This window comes from Motacilla alba, chromosome Z (genome assembly GCF_015832195.1).
Source record: "Motacilla alba alba isolate MOTALB_02 chromosome Z, Motacilla_alba_V1.0_pri, whole genome shotgun sequence".
Lineage (NCBI taxonomy): Eukaryota > Metazoa > Chordata > Aves > Passeriformes > Motacillidae > Motacilla > Motacilla alba.
This window is the reverse complement of record NC_052046.1, coordinates 58325814-58338860: the sequence shown is the minus strand read 5'-3', so window position 1 is coordinate 58338860 and position 13047 is coordinate 58325814. Positions and strand designations below refer to the sequence as shown.

At 34.8% G+C, this 13047-nt stretch overlaps 1 protein-coding gene across 48 annotated transcripts in view; it reads right to left on the bottom strand.

The window, feature by feature from the left end:
• PTPRD (protein tyrosine phosphatase receptor type D) overlaps nucleotides 1-13047 on the bottom strand; it is a 1163449-nt gene that overhangs the window by 946089 nt on the left and 204313 nt on the right. For 2 of the 48 annotated variants that reach the window (XM_038124766.1, XM_038124767.1), the window contains exon 3: nucleotides 9813-9983. The exons of the other annotated variants lie outside the window; for them this stretch is intronic. The gene's annotated coding sequence lies outside the window, so the exon portion shown is untranslated. The remainder of the gene's footprint in view (nucleotides 1-9812; nucleotides 9984-13047) is intronic. 48 annotated transcript variants of the gene reach the window in all.

The window sequence follows — 13047 nt, the reverse complement described above, 5'->3', positions numbered from 1 at the left end:
TTATGAAACTTTCCTACTTCAGATATTGTTACTGGTTTTAGATATCTGGGATTTTTAAAGACCAATTTTGCTAGTAAAGATGATAGCAAAAAGAGGAATTCAGTACCCTCAGCCTGTTCCATGTCCTTTCACAGCAAGGTTCCCAACTCATTCAGCAGTAGGATCATATTTTCCTTAGTTTTCCTTTACCTGTTGATATGCTTATAGATATCTTTTTCTTGCCTTTGACATCAGACCCCATTTCATCAGACACTCTCTTGGCTTTGATTTTGCTACCTGCATGTCTCCCACTTAAACAGTGTCTTTTTATTCCTACCTGGTCACCTATTCCAGCCTTCATATATTTTTATGTCTGAATTTTGTCAGAACATGTTCCCACATGCAAGCCCCCAGATATTTTTCCTATCTTCCTGCTTGTTGGGATAGATTCCTCTGAGCTTGCAGGACTTGAGTCCTAAACATCAACCATTTCTTCTGGGGCTTCCTTCCATCCAAGGTTTTATGTAATGGGATTGCTTCAAGATGAGCCTCAATGTTCAAGCCAATTCCTGCTCTCTTGAAGTTAGGGTTGTAACTTTTTACTCTGCTTCCTCTTTTCAGGGTCCTGAATTCCATCATCTCATGGGAATGGTAATCAAGGCTGCCTTTGACTTTCACAATCCTTCCTTGTGTGAGAGTATGGAGTCCAGCAAAGCACCTCTAGACTCTGGTTTCTTTCTCACTTGAGTCAGGAAATTGTCACTTCAGGAATGTCCTATATGGTTTATGTCATGCTCTGTTGTCCCTTTTCCAGAAGATACTGGTGTGATTGAAGTCTGCCATAAGGACCTGTTAATGAAGTCTACAGCTCTCTGTAGAAGGTCACACCTTGTTCTTCTTGGTCAGGGGGTCTAAAATAGACATCCAATATTACACTGCTACCCAAAAGCTCTCAGTTTGTTCATCATCCATCGCCAAGAAAAACTCCATACCTTTCAGCTACTCTCTTAAATAAATGGCATCTACCGTCTGATCTTCCTGCTCTGTCCATCCTAAAAAGTAGCACCAATAACTCAGTTGAAGTACTCCAATCTTGTAAGCTGTTCCACTGCATCAACATGATTCCAACTAGATCAAAGTTCTGCTACTCTACACAGATTTACCATGTTTCTTCCCCATGTTTACTATACAGGCACTTCAGACAGGCATCCCTGACAATTTCACAGACAGTGCTTAGGGGGAGAAAAAATGTATTTTGGTATTTCATATGGTGTTTCAAAAGTGAGTCATGACATAAACCAGAAATTTAGGAAAATTATCCCAAAGTTCTTTTGAAATAAACACTAATTTTTTTTTAGTCTATTCATATTTCAATTTCAGGAGAAACAGAATTTCTATGAACAGAAAAAAACCTACCTTTTACCAGAAGATTTCAAATATTTATTGACCTAAATCAACATATTAGTAGTGAGACCAATTTACAGATTAGTTTGTTACAAATTTTTTAATAAACATTGATACCAACTTTTCTCTCTGTTTCCCATGAGTCATACAGCAGTGTTATTTGTATAACAGAGATTATATTCCTAATTAATTTTGTTTCATGAAAACTTTATTAGTAAAATATACACTAGTTACTCCTCATTATACAGGAGCTTTTAAAAATAAATTCTAGATACAAGATGTGTGAGGAAAATGTCCACTTTGGCCAGAGGAGTTAGCTTACAGAGTAAAGGTCAAAGATTTATAAACAACAGAAGGAAAAATTTTTGTCTGCTTGAATATTGGAGGTAATAACTACCTTTGTCAACATTTTTTTGAATTTTTGCAAAGTAAGCTGTGAGCATGCATTGGAAGCAATAAGACATCCCTGTCTCATATTTTGAGTACTGAATGGAGGCACAGCCAAAAGGAGATAGAAATTACCTTTAATTAACTTTTGTCAAATGTAAATATTCCCATGAAAAAATAAATGAAAACTCAGAGTTCTGCACAGGTCTGTTTCACAAGGAAAGGCATTGGGGCTACATAGTTTTGCACCAATATTTATGCTTAGCAAAAAGTACTAAAACAGATAGAAGCCTCTTCTATAAATGCCTATTTACTTTCCTTTCATCTTGTTAGACCAAATAGTTCAGATACTTTCTAGAATTTAACAAGCAAGTAGCAGAGTGATTAAGACTCAAGGGCTGATGACAACGAACTACATGGTCACATGAACTTATCAGAATGGAGAGCAATCTTGAAAGAAAGCCTGGACAGGTTGGAAGAGGGTATCAATAACTGTGCAAAATTCAAATTTGAATTTTAACAAAGCCAAATGCAAAGTCCTGGCATGACATTACCAGAGAGCCTAGTCCAGACTAAAAAGTGTGTGGCTGGGGAGAAGCCTTGCCAGAAGGGAGGGGACAACAAACTGAACAGGAGTCAAAAAATGCATCCCCAGGGGCATTACTAGCATAGGTATCATGATCATCCCACGCAGTGCTTGTCGGGCCATGCCTAGAGTAGATTATATTCAGTTCTCAACCCCACACCTCAAGAAAGATGCAGACAGACTGCAGAGGCTCCAAAGGAGGACCACAATAATAATCAAACAGCTGGAGAATCTGCCTTAGAGGGAAAGACTAAAGGAGTTAGGTCTCTGGTGCCTGTAGAAGAGAAACTCAGGGTGAAACTGATCACAGCATTCCAGTACCTAAAGTGTGGCTACAAAAGACCAGAACTTTATAAAAATCAATGATGATAATTATCACTTGTTAAGGAACAACAACAAAAAAGTGTATATTTATTCTCGAGTTTAAACTACCATTTGCAAATCAGTTTTATGTGTAATATATGGTATACTACATGCAGAAAGTAAAATAAACCAGGACTATTTAGTTCCCAGTTACCTGCAGCAAACAGGTTGCATGTTGCAAACCAACTGTGCTGTGCGACTGACTCAGTGTATCACAACTTGGTCTGATAAATCTTATTGGTTCAGCTGCAGCGTGGTACTTAAGTGTAGTTAAGCTAACATACAGAAATATGCAGACTACATATATCCCAACAAGGAGATCAAATTAACAGTTTCTCTATGACTCAGAACCCTGAAGGCAGAATGATGCCAAATAGATCAGAAAATTCAGACTGATTGGATCTTAGCGGTCTTTTCCAGCCTTAATTAATCTGTGACTGTGTAAGAATATGCAGACCTGTCAGTGAACTGACCTGGTAATTCCTGAACTGACAATTGTATCATAATCCTCATATTATTTAGGATTCCTGCCTTTTTTGTTTGTTTGTTTGTTTCTTCATTATTCAGGGCATGAGATCCTGATTGACTCCTGTCAAGGGAGCATATAATATTTCATATTTTATCAGAAAAAAGTAATAAATCCATTAATGGAAAACCTGAATTTTGCTTTCTATAATAGGTTGAATGTCTCAAGATAAAAAGACACCGAAATAATTTTAGATTTCTGATATTAGTCATTCTTGTCATATTAGAGGAGACACCTATAACCATGTTTTGTTTACATAAAACAACAGTTTCTCTAGCTGATTTCTCAACAGAACTTTAATAAGAAATTAAAATAATGGGTCTTACTGCAGCAGATTTCTCTGATGACAGTTAGCTAATTTTCAATGCTGGAGAACTTAAAAAATATTTTGACAACTAGCAGTGAAAGCTTTCAAGCCAATTCCACTTCCATAAAAAAGTGTCACAACTTTCTATGATTTGTTCATTACCATGGATGTTTATGATGTCTATTAGAATATTTTTTTTTTACTGTGAGGGTGGTGTAGTACTGAAATACATTGCCAAAGGAAGTTGCAGATGCCCCAGTCCTGGCAGTGTTCAAAATCAGGTTGAACAATTTTGGCAATGTGGTTTACTGAAAGGTATCCCTGCCCATGACAGTACGGTTTGGATAAGATGATTTTTAAGGTCCCTTCCAACCCCTGACATTCTATGATTCTATGACTTCTTTAGATTAAGAGGAATGAGCAAGCCTGATTTATTGCAAAGTGCTGAGCAGTTTCTAACATAATACTCTTCAGCTCTATTTTCACTTCAATATTAAACACTAAAGAGTTTATATTCAAATAATCGCATACTAAACAGGGAAGAAATAGTAAGATTTCTGTGCAAATAGGTACATATTTTAGTATGAACACCAGAATCCACATACCAAATACAAGCAAAGATACTGAAATTTTCATCAGACAAATAGTCTGATTGATTTCAAGGCCTACATCAAAAAATAAATGCTGATCTTAAAGTTCTAAAGCTCAGACTTACTAAGTATTCCTGCTGTTACACCCTGCAGGTTCATTCCTTGTCACAATCCAGCACTATGATGCCTTGAAAAGTCAGACCATATTTCAGGCACTAAATCAGTCTCTAATCTCCAATCTCTCACTAAGTCAATTGCGTATCTGCAATATATGTTCCTATGACCACCCATACTTGAATATATGTGGAACTCCTATGCATATAAACACTTACAGATGGAAAATTAATTCTCATTTCTCATTTTCTGTCTCTCAACCCATTTGTTGCCTTTGTTGCTTTCCTTAGTGAGAGCTGAAGCAAATTCCTTAAAATTAGACATTCAGTTCTGTTTAGTAACATCTAATACTAACCCTTTCAGTATATTGCTCAGCAATCAATGATTCTGAGGCTTTTGTTTAGCAGTTGCCTGCATTTATAAATATGTATGTCACTAGAATATGTCAAGCCAAATCTTCTGTATAGTATAATCCAGGGGCCTTCTATTACAATTTCCCTAATGTGGAGAAAAATTATATTCTGTTATGCTTCTGCAGCATGAAGCCTAAAGTATTAATTCACATCATACTTCTTAATATCACAAAAAATGTATGTCTTCAAACAGGAAACATGTTTTATTAAAATCCTACAGAAATGTGGAGATGTCTTAAATCAATTAATCTTTCCTTCAAGCTGAGAATAAAAAAAAAAACAGTTTCTAACAATCATTTCAATTTGGTTTTGGTTTTTGTTTTCAGTTTGATAAAACTGGAAGTTTCGCATTTCTATTTTCATCCTGAAATTGAATCGTACCTCAGACCCAGATCAGACTGGTTTTCAATATCAGGCCCCAAATACGTGCAACTTGACTACCAAGAACAGTATTTGAATTAAAATTTTACTTTTTACCAGAGTATACATTAGTTTATTGATGATATATGCAGAGATGCATCCAACATAGCAATTATGGTTTAGTTTTATCTGTTTAAAGTTACAGTAATGGGAAAGGAATCAATAGGCTCAGACAGGTATGAGATCATGTTTCACCACTAATGGATACCTAAGTATGGACTTACATGCAAAAGTGAAAACTGTGAGAATGATTCATCTGAAATTCCTACTGGCACATTTTCCAGTCATTTATGAAAAATTGGGGGTATGTCTAAGTAACACCTTTTAAAAAAATACAATGCTTTTGAGCAATAATCCATTTTCAGATATAATCACTTGAAGTCCTTGCTACCTCACAACTACTATTTGTGGGAATACTTCCAGAGGATTAAAAACACTGTGTTATCGTCCAAATACATGTGACTGGTTTGCTGTATGAATAGTACCATTCAGGTATTCTTCTGAAAACTGATTACAATCTGTCAACATATGCTGCAGGCTGAGGTTACAGTTGGTGAGATTTTCTTTGTGAGAGAAAATAAAAACAAACTGTTCACAAAAATAAAATTCAAGGAAGCATTGGTATTGAGAGGTGAAGAAGGGGTCAATATTTACAATTTGAAAAATTTAGTAATAAGTAATTCCATTAGTTTTACTATATTAAGAACTGAAATTGAACTTAAAAAGCCAGAAGAGTCAATATTTTGCTAGGTCTTGCTACAAATCTTGTTGAAGTGGAACATACATGGGCCCAGGAATATATCTTAATGACTGTGATTTGAAATGGAAGAATTAACTGGACATCTTGGGACAATATCAAATCCAAATGGGGAAATAAATTAGGAGGGGAAAAAAAAGTGAATGAAAACAAAATAAGTTAGACTGCCAATGATTATTTGTTCAAAAAGTTGATCCCCTAGAATCAAAGGCAACCACAAAATAGAATAGTTAAAAATATATTATCATTGTAACCCCTAGGTGGGTTTAGGATTTTGTTAGAATACTGCTCCAGAATTTTCCGAAGTTTCCTTTATCAAAGATTTATCACTTTTATCAAAGATCTGGAGGAAGGGATCAAATGCACCCTCAGCAGGTTTGCTGGTGACACTAAACTGGGGGCAATCGCTGATCCACCTGAAAGCTCTGCTGCCATTCAATGGGACCTTGATCAGCTGGAGGGGTGGGCAGAGAGAAACCTGGTGAGGCTCAACAAGGGCAAGTGCCAGGTCCTGCACCTGGGGAGGAACAGCCCCAAGTGCCAGCACAGGCTGGGGCTGACCTCCTACAGAGCAGCTCTGTGGAAAAGGACCTGGGACTCCTGGTGGATCACAAGCTGTCTGTGAACCATCAGTGCCCCTGTGGCCAGGAAGGCCAATGTCATCCTGGGGTGCATTGGTGAGAGTATGGCCAGCAGGTCGAGGGAGGTGATCCTTCCCCTCTACTCAGCCCCAGTGAGGCCACACTTGGAGTGCTGTGTCCAGTTCTGGGCTCCTCAGCACAAGGGAGACAAGGAGCTACTGGAGAGGGTGCAGTGGAGAGCCACAAGGATGATCAGGGGTCTGGAGCTTCTCTTCTTATGAAGAGAGACTGGGCCTTTTTAGTCTGGAGAAGGCTGAGAGGGGGTCTCAATAGTGCTAATAAATATCTCAAAGGCAAGGGACCATGGGATGATGCCAGACTCTTTTCAGTGGTGCCCAGCAACAGAAGAGTAGCAGTGGCAATAAACTGAAATACAAAGTTCTATTTCAACATGAGGAAGAACTTTACACAGAGAGTGGCAGAGCACTGGGACAGGCTGCCTGGGTAGGTCACACTCTCTTCTTCTGGTGACATTCAAAACCCACCTGCATAACCCACTTTAGATGATCCTGTTTTGCAGCAGAGTTAGACTAGATACCTCCAGAGGTACCTTCCGAATGTAACAACTATGTGATTCTGTGATTCGTTTTATTCTATGCAAATTCCAATGATGGACAATATGTTACTTCCTACAATTACAGTGTCCTGTTGTTCATATTGATTTTTTTTCTCCATTCAATATTCATGTGTACTTCATCCTTTCTAGTACTCCACTCTCTCTACTTCAAACCTAGAAAGAAATTCTCTTAATTACTTTGTAAATTAATTATTTAAATATTTTATTATTTTGTTATTTTAACTATGTAGACATCTTCTGGTTTTTTTTAATAAGCAAAACTAAAACTTGTCATCTGTTTCCATTCTATTTTGATTTATTTGAATTCATGTTCATTTAATTTTCATAAATTTTTTTCTCACAGAATTTGTTATCCTAGGAAAAGATACTTGGGATTCCTAGGGTTATTCTGTATTTCAGCAGTACTGCCAATATGAAGTATTTTACCAATCATTTTGCCTTATTAATTTTATAAGATGCCAAAATACTCTTATGTCAATATGATTATTTACTGTTCTGTTCAGCAGTGAATCAGCACAAGAATTAGTTAAATCTCTATACAATTCTGTCTCCCAGAAATATTCAATGAGTTTTGTTTATGCAGCAAAACTCCTGAAAACTCAAAAGTTTCCATGACGGAAGAAACTTGTCCTCCAGAGAGCTCTTTTTTTAGGATACAGGAGCCATAAAGTCAGACCCAACATTAAAGTATGCATTTAAAGCAGAAAAAAGATTATCTTGTTAAGAAGAACTCTTAATTATGATAAAAACCAGCATATGCTTTGAAGACCCATATAACTGTTCTATCCTTTAAAAACCAACGCTGATTTATCTCTCCACCACAAATTTTAATAATGAATCTCTCTGATAAATGTGTATCTTTTTAAAAGACACACAAAGGGCTGTATGTGCTTACCTTGTGTGACTTTTACCATTGATTTAATGACATCACTTACAGAAATAAAATGGACAGGACTGCAGTTTCTATATATAAATGCTGAGCATTTATGTTTTAGAGCTAGAACTGGTTTAAGATGCACTATAATGATGGAAATAGATATATATTCAAAGAAACAGTACTGACCTACTATCTGCACTTTTCTCAAGCTATTTTCAGCACCTTTGCACATTTACATTTCATAAGCAGAAAAGGAACATTACCTTGCTTTATAAAAAAATGGGGATGACTTTGGTTTCTGTCTGTCTATAAGCATTCTTTACTGAATATAATTTCAAAGTCTGATCATTCACAGCTTGTCTTTTGGCTTGTGGCAAGGATATGGCTTAGGTCAAACTGCTTGTTTGGGGGGGCTTATTAGTAAAGCAGTACCATTAAAGAAAAAAAAGTTTGGAAGTAGTTCACTCTCTTGTAAATCTCAGAAATCCTCACACAGGCCTTACAAACACATTACAAAACCAGTTATGCGCAAATCCATACTAGGTGGAAGAAACAAGTTCATGTTTCCCCAGGTAATAAAATGTAGATGCTCCTTACCAAGGTTTACATACCTTCCACATATTTCCTATGAAAAATATATTGTTCTGAAGGTTGTATCTTTATCAAGTATGCTAATCTTTTTGGGGATTTCTTGCACAATCTTATAAGTGCTCTTAATATTGTTATGGTCTGTTTCATATTATAATATGTCTTTACACTGCTAACCTGTAAGCTTAAGTTATTTGACTAAGTAAATGAAGCCTTTCAGGCAGCAATGTGACTGGACTAAAATCCAATCAGATAATCATTAGACAATGTTATCATAGAAGGTCAACTGAGGTCAAAGATAGTTCACACACAGCAGAGGAATACAGGAAGCTATAGAAGTATTACAGCAGCAGGTGATTACCTTCAGTTCAAGTGCTGATGAATTTCTCATCAACTAACACAAAGCCTACATGTAAATAGCATGATACAAATAATACCCTAGAGCTGATCCAGTTTGAAATTCCGAATATGATTTTAAAAAGCACAGAAACCAAAAGCAGCCTAACAGCATAAATACAATAAATGAAATTTATTATTTATTATATGGACGTTTATGAAAGCATGATACAAAAATGGATTACCTATTAGATGAGAACCCAAAGACATAAAAATTCCACTGTATTTAAAAATAACTCAGTACAGAAAAAGGGAGAAAGCTAAAATCACAAAAATAGAAAACTTAGACATAGATATTCAAGAAAATTTCAAACTGTCCTTCACTCTATAATCATTCTTGTAGCAGTGCTACCACTTCATGAGTTAAAGATAGAAAAATACATCATAGTTCTTAGATGTCTATTTTAATGAAAGTAATTAAGAGTATCATTGAAAGACTCAAACTGGGTGAGAAATATAACATCAGTTTTCATAGAAGATACATAATGTAAACTAAATGCTGATAAAAAACTTGGGAAGATATATCAAAATGAAGAGTTAGAATTATTGCAGCATGTTAAGTTAAAAAAAGCCCCAAAACAAAAAGAACCCCCCCCAAAAAACCAGAAGTGGAAATAGCATTATGGATAAATATGAAAAATATGTCTAAACTTAAATGTAAGCATAAAATTTTAATACAGATATTAGTATGAGTAAGAGCAGACTTCTGAACTGCTTTAAAGTCAGATTAGGATGGCAAAGAAGAAATGAACCCTGGATTAACTTCACTGTAAGATGAACTCACATTGTCATGTTATTTATATCTGCACACCTGTTTAAGATTCTCTTGTAACGCAGAGGATTCATAAAATTTAAACAAAGGTATTAATTTTAAACATCATTCTTACCTGATTATTTTCAGAGACAGGTGTGATGCTCAGACATAAGCATGTATAGGTCCTAGTTATCTTTGAATCTCAAATTGTATTAGCAAAGATTGGAGAAAAAGGTCATCCAGTGTAGTCTTAATATGCTTCTGTGTATCCAATACTTTGTATTAGAGGGTGATGACATAAAATCTGAGAAAACAGATGTTTGAAAAACTATTTTTCTGGGTAAAAATCTTTTAATATCTCAAAGAAATATGACAAGACAGGGATTCCTTCACAGAACTATTAGATGCATGGAAATATAAATGTTTATATATAGTCAGCTTATTAGGCAGAATTTGCATAATTTTATACAAGATAAGGCAAATAAAATTAACATTCCAGAATAAAATAATAATTTAAAAGGTGGTAATATAAATTAAACTTCAATTAAAAATGCAGTGGATTTAGTTATTGCTATCCTTTCTTCTTCCTTTGGGCACTAAATCACTACAAGACAACAAATCAGCCAAAATAATTATATTTCCCTTAAAAAGCCATGGAGGGATTTGATCTAAATCAGTGAATAATGTGAAATGAAGTGGTCTGAATATCTGAGAAGAAATAGTCATTCCCATTGTAAATCTTATACAAAATGTAATATTCATATAGATGATACAATTCTGATATAAAAGCTGTACACTCCTTCTCTCCCTTAAAAAGGAGAGGATGAATCTGTAGATTTTCCAAAGATGAAAGAGACTTCAGGAAGACACAGACAATTCAAAAATAAAAAGAAAAGATAAGTATATTTCAAAAATACTTGACCTACTGTCAAAATATAGACAGGAAGGAAAAAAAGAGGTGCAAAAAGAGATTGTATAATATGTTAACAATGCAACACAAAATTAAGATTAAAGGTTATTTTAAAAAGCACAGACTGTTCTTTGAAAAAGAAAAAGAAAAAAAAAAAAAGGATATTGCATTCCACTTTTAACCCAAAAAGAAGATAAATAATAGAAACAATTTATCCTCATACTGAAGTGAAGTTTAAAACAGCTCTAGAAAAATATCCTATTCATAAGATCTAATTCTCATGCACAATTTAAGGGGCTTTGGATTTTGTGGGGGTTTTTTTGTTTTGTTTTTGGTTTTTTGGTTTGTTTGGTTTTTGGGGTTTTTTTGTTGGTTTGGTTTGGTTAGGGTTTTTTTTTTTTCTTTTCCTTTAGTTTCTAATTTTTAAATTCTGTTAATAGAAATAGGTCTTATTTGGATTTTTTAATTTTTTTTTGTATTTGAAACTATTCCTCTTTGTTTTTTTTCTCATTTTTTGGCCATGCTGGTTCCAGATGCATCATTCTTTATTTTGCCTGAAATTACTCCAACTTGTCTTACTTCACGGTTTTAGGAAAAATGTCCTGCCTGTTGCATATGGGAAATGCAATGACATCCTTATTTTGTCAAATTTAAAATGGAAACTCTATCAGCTTGGTATTCTGGTTCCCCAGAAAACTTAGTCTCATTTGAGCCATTTTTCATACAACAGATAATGCTGGAAAACTATGTATCTTCTTATTATTATTATTTTTTTTTTCTTTTTTGTTAAAAATCCTTTTTTAAAAACTACACGTATCAGCATTCAGCATGTTTTTTCCCTACTGCACATTGTACAGACAAGTTATTACAGAAATATATATATTTAGAGAGGAGAGGCCATAATTTTGCAGCTAAAATCCTGCAAAGAGCTGCATTTTCAGTGAGGAGTTGCATGTGAAAATGCATGTCACAGTCAGGTCTTCCACAACTGGCTGCAAGAACAAAAGGAGCAAAAGGCTGTCACTAACTGGGAGGCAGGCTGGCAAAATAAATCAAATCTATCTGAACCTGCAGCAACAGAAGATCTGTTAAACATACCCCAAGGGGCACAACTCTGAACACTTTCACAGCAGATAGAACAGGTTGATCTTCAAATAACCATAAGAAACAGTCAACTAAAATCAGGTCTGTAGCATCTGTTAGGCAACTTTTCTACAGTCAGTACTATTCACAGGGCAATCTGTACTGAAATTATACTGAGAAATAAAGGAGGTGAGGAGGATGAAAACATATACATCTGTTTTGTTTTTAAATCAGAAACAAAGAACTATTGTTCTGCATGCTAGAAAAATTAAGCTCAAATTACTGTGCAAAAGGATTTTACTGTTCTGGGAACTTTTAAAATAGTTCTGTAGTCCAATGTCAATCTAATAAGGAAAAGGGTAATTGGCCTGGTTTACATGAATAATCCTATTGATTTCAGTAGAACTACTTGTGTGAGTAGGCCAATTATATTTTTGTTCTTACTCAGTATTCACATATCATTCTTCTTAAGTCTTGTAACAATTTCTGAAGCTCTTAAAAATTTGTCTAGAGTTATTTCTATTTAATATTACGTCAATGGCCCTATTCTTTATCTTCAGGATATCAGTTTCTTTTTCCTTAAACTATGTTAATAATCTCTGATAGAATGATAGTCATAACCCAAATAATGCATACATGAATACCAAAACTGTAGAGTTTTTAATCTAGAAAAACTAAACATATTGTATTACTATTTAGGATAACATCTAATTATTCTTAAACACATCAGTTCTATGTCCTACCACTATGACTCAGTCAGTGTACGGTACATGAAATCTTGCTGCCACATACTGTCATTGTCATTTTCTTCCTACTGATTTTAGCACTGCTTATTCAAGTCATAACACAAATTATTTGTTTTGTTTAATAATATGGTGCACAATTTGTATGAACAATGTCTCCCTTCTTCAGTCAGCAGATGACTTCTCCTCAATTTTAAAAAAATGTCCAATAAGGGATATAATAATAAAAATGTGACTTCTAAGTTGTTCTATATTTTCCATACCAAATGGAAATGCCAAATGATTTTATTAGAAATTATATTATCAAAATAGGCACCAAAGGAGCAACGATTAGCCACTTATTGCAAAGTGTTACCAGCTTATTTTTTTGATATTACAAAATTGCATTATTTTTATGTCTGCAATGAGAATTTTACATTCTTACATTCTTGAATTAGATTAACACTGTGGCCGTGAAGATCCTGAAATATATTCTTTGCACAGTGCTAAGCGGGAAAGGAAGAAGGTCACTGCAATTCTATAGTTTCTAAAGTTTGGATATCTGTGCTCTTGTTTGGTCATTTTTTAGCTACTCTAGGAAAGCAAATAATTCTGAATCAAGGTGAACGGGTGGAGCACAAGTATGCTTGATG